The sequence below is a fragment of the Oryctolagus cuniculus genome, chromosome 4 (genome assembly GCF_964237555.1).
Source record: "Oryctolagus cuniculus chromosome 4, mOryCun1.1, whole genome shotgun sequence".
Taxonomy (NCBI): Eukaryota; Metazoa; Chordata; class Mammalia; order Lagomorpha; family Leporidae; genus Oryctolagus; species Oryctolagus cuniculus.
In genome coordinates, this window is record NC_091435.1 from 7387502 (window position 1) to 7393764 (window position 6263).

The window sequence follows — 6263 nt, forward strand, 5'->3', positions numbered from 1 at the left end:
CTTTTCTTGGATCTTTGCATTATCTAGGACTTTATCAGGTTGAAAAGCATTGAGGAGAAGGTACATCCTTGCCTTATTCCTGATCTTAGTAGGAATGCTTCAATGTTGTCACCAACATGTTTGATGTTAACTATAAGACTTTTAAAGATATTACTTACGAAGTGAAAACCTTCCTCTCTGCTCTTAGTTTGCTGAGTTTTTATCATGAATGAATGGATTTTATCAGATGCCTTTTCTGTATCTATTGACATGATTATGAGAGTCTCCTGTAGCGTGTTGGTTGGATTAAATTAATTGATCTTTGAATGTGGGACTAACCTTGTATACTTGGGATAAATCCCACTTGGTCATGCCGTGTATTTCTTTTTATACAATGTTACATTAGACTCACTTTTAATTTGTTAAGGATTTTTGCATCTATGTTCATAAGAGACGTTGGCCCATCATCTTCTTTTCTTATAATATTTTGTCTGATTTTGGTACTAAAGTGACACTGAACGCACAGAATGAGTTAGGAAGTATTCATTCTGCTTCTGTCTTCTGAAAGACACGGTTGAGAATTGATGCAACTTCTTCCTTAAATGTCTGGTAGAATTCACCAGTGAACCCATATCGGCCCAGTTCTTTGTTTGGAAGTTTATTAATCATTGATTCAAATTCTTTAAAAAATATAGGCATATTAAAATTGTCCTTTTCTTCGTGAGTTTTGAAGAATTTGGTCTATTTCACCTTGGTTATCAAATTCGTCAGCGGAAGCCGGTGCCACGGCTCACTAGGCTAATCCTCCACCTTGCAGCGCTGGCACACCGGGTTCTAGTCCCGGTTGGGGCGCCAGATTCTGTCCCGGTTGCCCCTCTTCCAGGCCAGCTCTCTGCTGTGGCCCGGGAGTGCAGTGGAGGATGGCCCAAGTCCTTGGGCCCTGCACCCCATGGGAGACCAGGATAAGTACCTGGTTCCTGCCATCGGATCAGCGCAGTGCGTGGTGGCCATTGGAGGGTGAACCAACAGCAAAGGAAGACCTTTCTCTCTGTGTCTCTCTCTCTCTCACTGTCCACTCTGCCTGTCAAAAAAAAAAATTCGTCAGCAGAGAGCTGTCATAGCATTTCTTTAGCATCCTTTGAATGTCCATGGGATCTGTAGTGATGTCTCTATATTCATTTCAGGTTGTGTTCCTGGTTAGGTAACTTGTTTCCTTTCTTTTTTCTTAAATGGCTTGGCTATGATCTTGATTGCATTGATCTTTTCAAAGAACCAAGTCTTGCTTCCACTGATTTCTTATTTTCTTATCTTTCTTGATTTCTTATTTTCAATTTTATTGATTGTACTTTAATTGTTATTATCTATTTCCATCTACTAAATTGGAACTTAATTTCCTCTTCTTCTACATTCTTTTTTCTTAAAGATTATTTATTTACTTGAAAGAGAGAGTTACACAGAGAGAGAAAGAGACAGATGGAGATAGAGAGATCTTCTATCCACTGGTTCACTCCCTAATTGGCTGCAACAGCCAAGGCTTGGCCAAACCAAAGCCAGAGCCTGAAACTCCACCTAGGTCTCCCACATGGATGTCAGGGGTACAAGCGCTTGGGCCATCTTCTTCTGCCTTCCCAGGTATATTAGGAGTGAGTTGAATTGGAAGTGGAGCAGGTGGGATTTGAACTGTGCCCATGTGTGATGCCAGTGTTGTAGGCAGCAGCTTGACCTGCTAGACCATAACACCAGCCCCATTCTTCTACTTTCTTAAGGTGAAAACCTAGATGATTGATTTTGGATCTTCCTCGCTACTACATTCATTCAATGCCACACATTTCCCTTGAAGAACTGTTTCCACTGCATTCCAGAAAGTGTGATGTATTTTCATTTTTGTTTAGTATAAAATATCTTTTAATTTCTCTTGAGATTTCTTCCTTGACCCATGTTATTTATAAATGTGTTGTCTTATTTCCACATATTTGGGGATTTTCTATTTTGTCTTATTTCCACATATTTGGGGATTTTCTATTTATCTTGATGTTTTTAATTTCTAGTCTAATCCTATTATCATCTAAGAGTGAGTGCTGTAACAGTTCTATTCTTTTGAATGTGTGGAAGGTGTGTTTTGTGGCCCAGAATGTAGTCTAACTTAAAGAGTGTTCCTGTGAGCTTAAGAGGAATGTGAATCTGCTGCTCGGTCCTCATCTTTTTTTTTTTTTTTTTTTTTTTTTAAGAATTTTTTTTTTTTTTTTTTTGACAGGCAGAGTGGACAGTGAGAGAGAGAGACAGAGAGAGAAAGGTCTTCCTTTGCCGTTGGTTCACCCTCCAATGGCCACCGCTGCAGCCGGCGCACCGTGCTGATCTGATGGCAGGAGCCAGGATCCAGGTGCTTTTCCTGGTCTCCCATGGGGTGCAGGGCCCAAGCACCTGGGCCATCCTCCACTGCACTCCCTGGCCATAGCAGAGAGCTGGCCTGGAAGAGGGGCAACCGGGACAGAATCCGGCGCCCCAACCGGGACTAGAACCCGGTGTGCCGGCGCCGCAAGGTGGATCGGTCCTCATCTTTTCACCAGGCATTTGAACCCCAGGATCCCTGCCTCTGTGACTCCAATATCAGCTCCAACTACAGCACCACACCATCAGTACAAGTTTACACCAGCCCTGCCCTCAACGGCCCCACATGGCATGGCTTCACGCCTCAGCTGTTTTAATTGTTAAGTTGTTCACTGCTGGCAGTAGTGGAATCGTCTCTGGCCCTGTGGCTGTGGCACAGCCTTCTCCCCATTCCTCCACCATTGCGGTGCCTGAAAGCAGGTAGACGAGTTATGCGGTAGCCTTCTAGTTAAGTCAGGTATTAGTGTACAATCACTGTGGTCTACTACGGTAGAAACATCCCCAAGGAAAGTTAGCATCATTGGTAGAAAATAAATGCAAAGTGAATGCTGCTGGCTTGCCCGTGAGCAGCCCTTCAGCCCCAGAGGCTCACTGCTGACTTGCTTTTCACCGAATCCAGCAACTCCCTCCCTGAAGCATGCAGTCAGGCCCGCAGTCAAAAAGAAAAATTAACTAAATAAAATTTAACAAATTCAAGGAAGCAAACAACTCAAACCATTACAATGTTTTACTTCAACTGCTTTATTTTAGCCATATCACTCTTTTCTGCTTTGTATTAGTCTTGTACCAATAGTGGAAACAGTAGCCATTCTCCACTTCTGGCTGAAAGATAATTAATGTAAATATAATGTAATGTAAATAATTGATGTAAAATAGCCTAACACTAAAGCCTGGAGTCTTTACTATGGCCCAACAAAATATGGGGTGGTTCTGTGAACCATTTCCTAAGACAGAAAATTATTCTGGAAAGTTCACTAGCTCAAGAGTGCATAGCAGTGCCAAAGTTTCAATCTACCTACAATCTTGAATCTAGGAAATCGAGGCTAAGCTTGAATTTGCCTTGGGACTTGTGTGTTTGTTTCTCTTGACTCAAAAGTTCTCGTTGTTGCCACTCACAGAACTGTAGGGAACTAGTTCAACAAAGCAGAGCCCAGCAGCCCTCGGAACCCGGCCACCAAGCTGGGATGTCCTTAGAATGCCCATCAGGGTGCCAGTTCCGGTAGCCGTTCCTACAGAACACGAATCTTCCAAAGAGGCCAGACACAGGTGAGGTGCACTTGGCCTTCAACTTCCTCCCCAGAAAACACCATTGAGAACTTGCCTCCCACAGAGAAATAAATCAGTCTGCTTCCAAGGTGGGTGAAGCTCACCAGTACTGGGAGCTGGCACACACTTGCATTTTCATTCTTGGGGAACCCCAGCAGCCAACTAAAACTAGACTAGGATAAAACGCATTCAAAATATTCTGAAAACTGGCCGCTGCCCCACACTTTGCAGGGCCAAATACGCGCCCCCTGGACTGGGCATTGGCCATGAAGCTGTGCATACTCCCTGCTGCCCTCCGCTCCTGGCTACCAGCTCCTGCCACATGCGCTAGGTTTGGCAAACCACTAAGACCCTGCGAGCAAAGACTGACTTCCACTTAGCACGTGAGGAAGCTGAGTCCAGTTTTAAAAATAAGACAATCTAATAGAACAGGGCACACACAACAAGTGTGCTTGTATGTTAAAAAAAGCAGACAGCTGCTGTGAATACTAAGCGATGGTGTGTCGGGAGGGAGGGACACTTGTCCTGACATTCCTTGAAGACCAGGTGGATTTGGGAAGCCAGGGCTCCTAGGCAGAAGGCAGTTCAAGGACCAGCATGGGAGGGGTCCAAAGACAGGCAGGCACCAGGGAGAGCAGGGGAGCAGGCCTGGAGCCTGGATAGGATCGTCCTAGGAGCTGACAGAACATGCATTTGGAAAACTGGTGCTAACTTGTAGAAGACTTGGAATTCCAGCTAAGGAACACACTCCAAGGAGGGAATTGTGTGGGCACACTTAGCTAAAAAAAAAAAAAAAAAAAAAAAAAAAAAAAACTATCATAGCGCTTAAAAGGCCCTTGTGTCTTAAAGATTAACTTGTAAAAAGAAGAATGTTCACTGGCAAAAGCAAAATGCCCTTGACACAACTGTCAAACTCTGAAACAACACAGCGAAACCATGAAAAGCAGAAGAAACCACTAGTGGGATTTCAGTAGCAGGCGAGGTAAGCCATGTCTCCAACAAAGTCCTAAAACAAGGATCACTAAGAGATGTACAGGTGTTTTTAAAATACACTGTGCGAAATAAAGCTTTCTCTGAGTAAAACCAGTGATCTCTTGGAGATGAACAGAAAGAAAATTAAGAAATGCATCTTTCAAAAAAAAAAAATGCTACCAAGGTTTCTGACTTCTCTTCATGCTAAAGTAACTACGATTTGCACTGCCCACCTCCCACCTGCTTTCCAGAAAGGAAATCCAGGCAGGGCTCAAGTTCTGGTTTGGCTCCTGACCCACCTCTCGGTCCTTTCGTAATTCCCTCACTCAACTCCAAGTACGTCTGTGCACGGACATAAGACGAAAGCATGCTAAATGCGAAAGCACAAATTATGTATTGAGAAATCACTACAATGCCAAATTTTTTTAGAATAAAAAATATATATCTTTAAGAACTCGCTGTGTTAGGGAAACTGTTTACATATTGAGGTGTTCCTCTTTTTTTGACTGGAACAATAAAGAAATAATTTGATATGGTCTTGGTTTCTTTTTCATGTGTGTGTGCGCCCAAAGAAGCCAGCTTTGTTTAAATTGTTGCCAAACTGTCTCACCTGCCCCAGGGCCACGCAGGAAGTCAGATCTCACGCCTGAGTCCAAGGATAGCACCCTAGCCTGCAGTGGCCTTCTCCTTCTCTCGCTCTCTCTCCCCCCTCTATCCCTCTCTCTCTCTTCCTCTACCTCTCTCTCCTTCCCTCGTTCCCTCCCCTTTCTCTCTCTCTGTCTCTCTTCCTCTCCCTCCCCTTTATCTCTCTCTCTGTCTCTCTGTCTCTGTCTCTCCCCCCTCCCCTTTCTCTCACTCTCTCTCTCTCTCTCTCTCTCTCTCTCCCTCTCTCAACACCCTCCCTCCCTCCCTCCCCTTTATCTCCCTCGCTCTTTCTCTCTCTCTCTCTCTCTCTCTCTCTCTCTCTTTCTCTTGCTCTCTCTCTCCCCACCTCTCCACCGCGTTCTGCCCACAGCCGCATCCCAGCAATGGACCAGCTCTGCCCCTTCCCACACCTGCTCACCCAGGAACCCCTTCAACATCTGCTCACACTTTGGGCCACGAGGAACTTGAAAGCAACAAAAGGGGCGTGGGGCTTGCAGAGCCACTCATCCTGCCCCTCCCGCCCCCGCCCCCACCCCCACCTCCGAGGGTCTTAACAAGCGGAGTTTCTTGATTCATGATCCAGTGCGATGTTGAACCCAAAACCCATTCCAGAAGTTCTCCACGTTCTCCGTCTCCCGTCCATTTGCTCTGGGTCAGTACTGCCCCGCCCCTCCCTGACCACCTCCAGGGTGCCGGCTCAGCCAGGCATTCCCCCCTAGGGAGGCAGGCAAGAAGCTGAGTTTTGTTTTTGCTTTTTAAGATTTGTTTTATTTATTTGAAAGGCAGAGTAACAGGGAGAGACAAAGAGATCTTCCATTCTCTGGTTCACTCCCCAAATGGCCCCAACAGCAGAGGGGGGAAGGGGGGGCAAGCCGAAGCTGGCAGCAAGGAGCTTCTTCCGGTCTCCCACGTGAGTGGCAGGGGTCCAAGCACTTGGGTCATCGTCCACTGCTTTCCCAGGCCATCCATGCTGGTTTCCGTAACAGGTGAACTCCACCCCCGACTATCGCCGC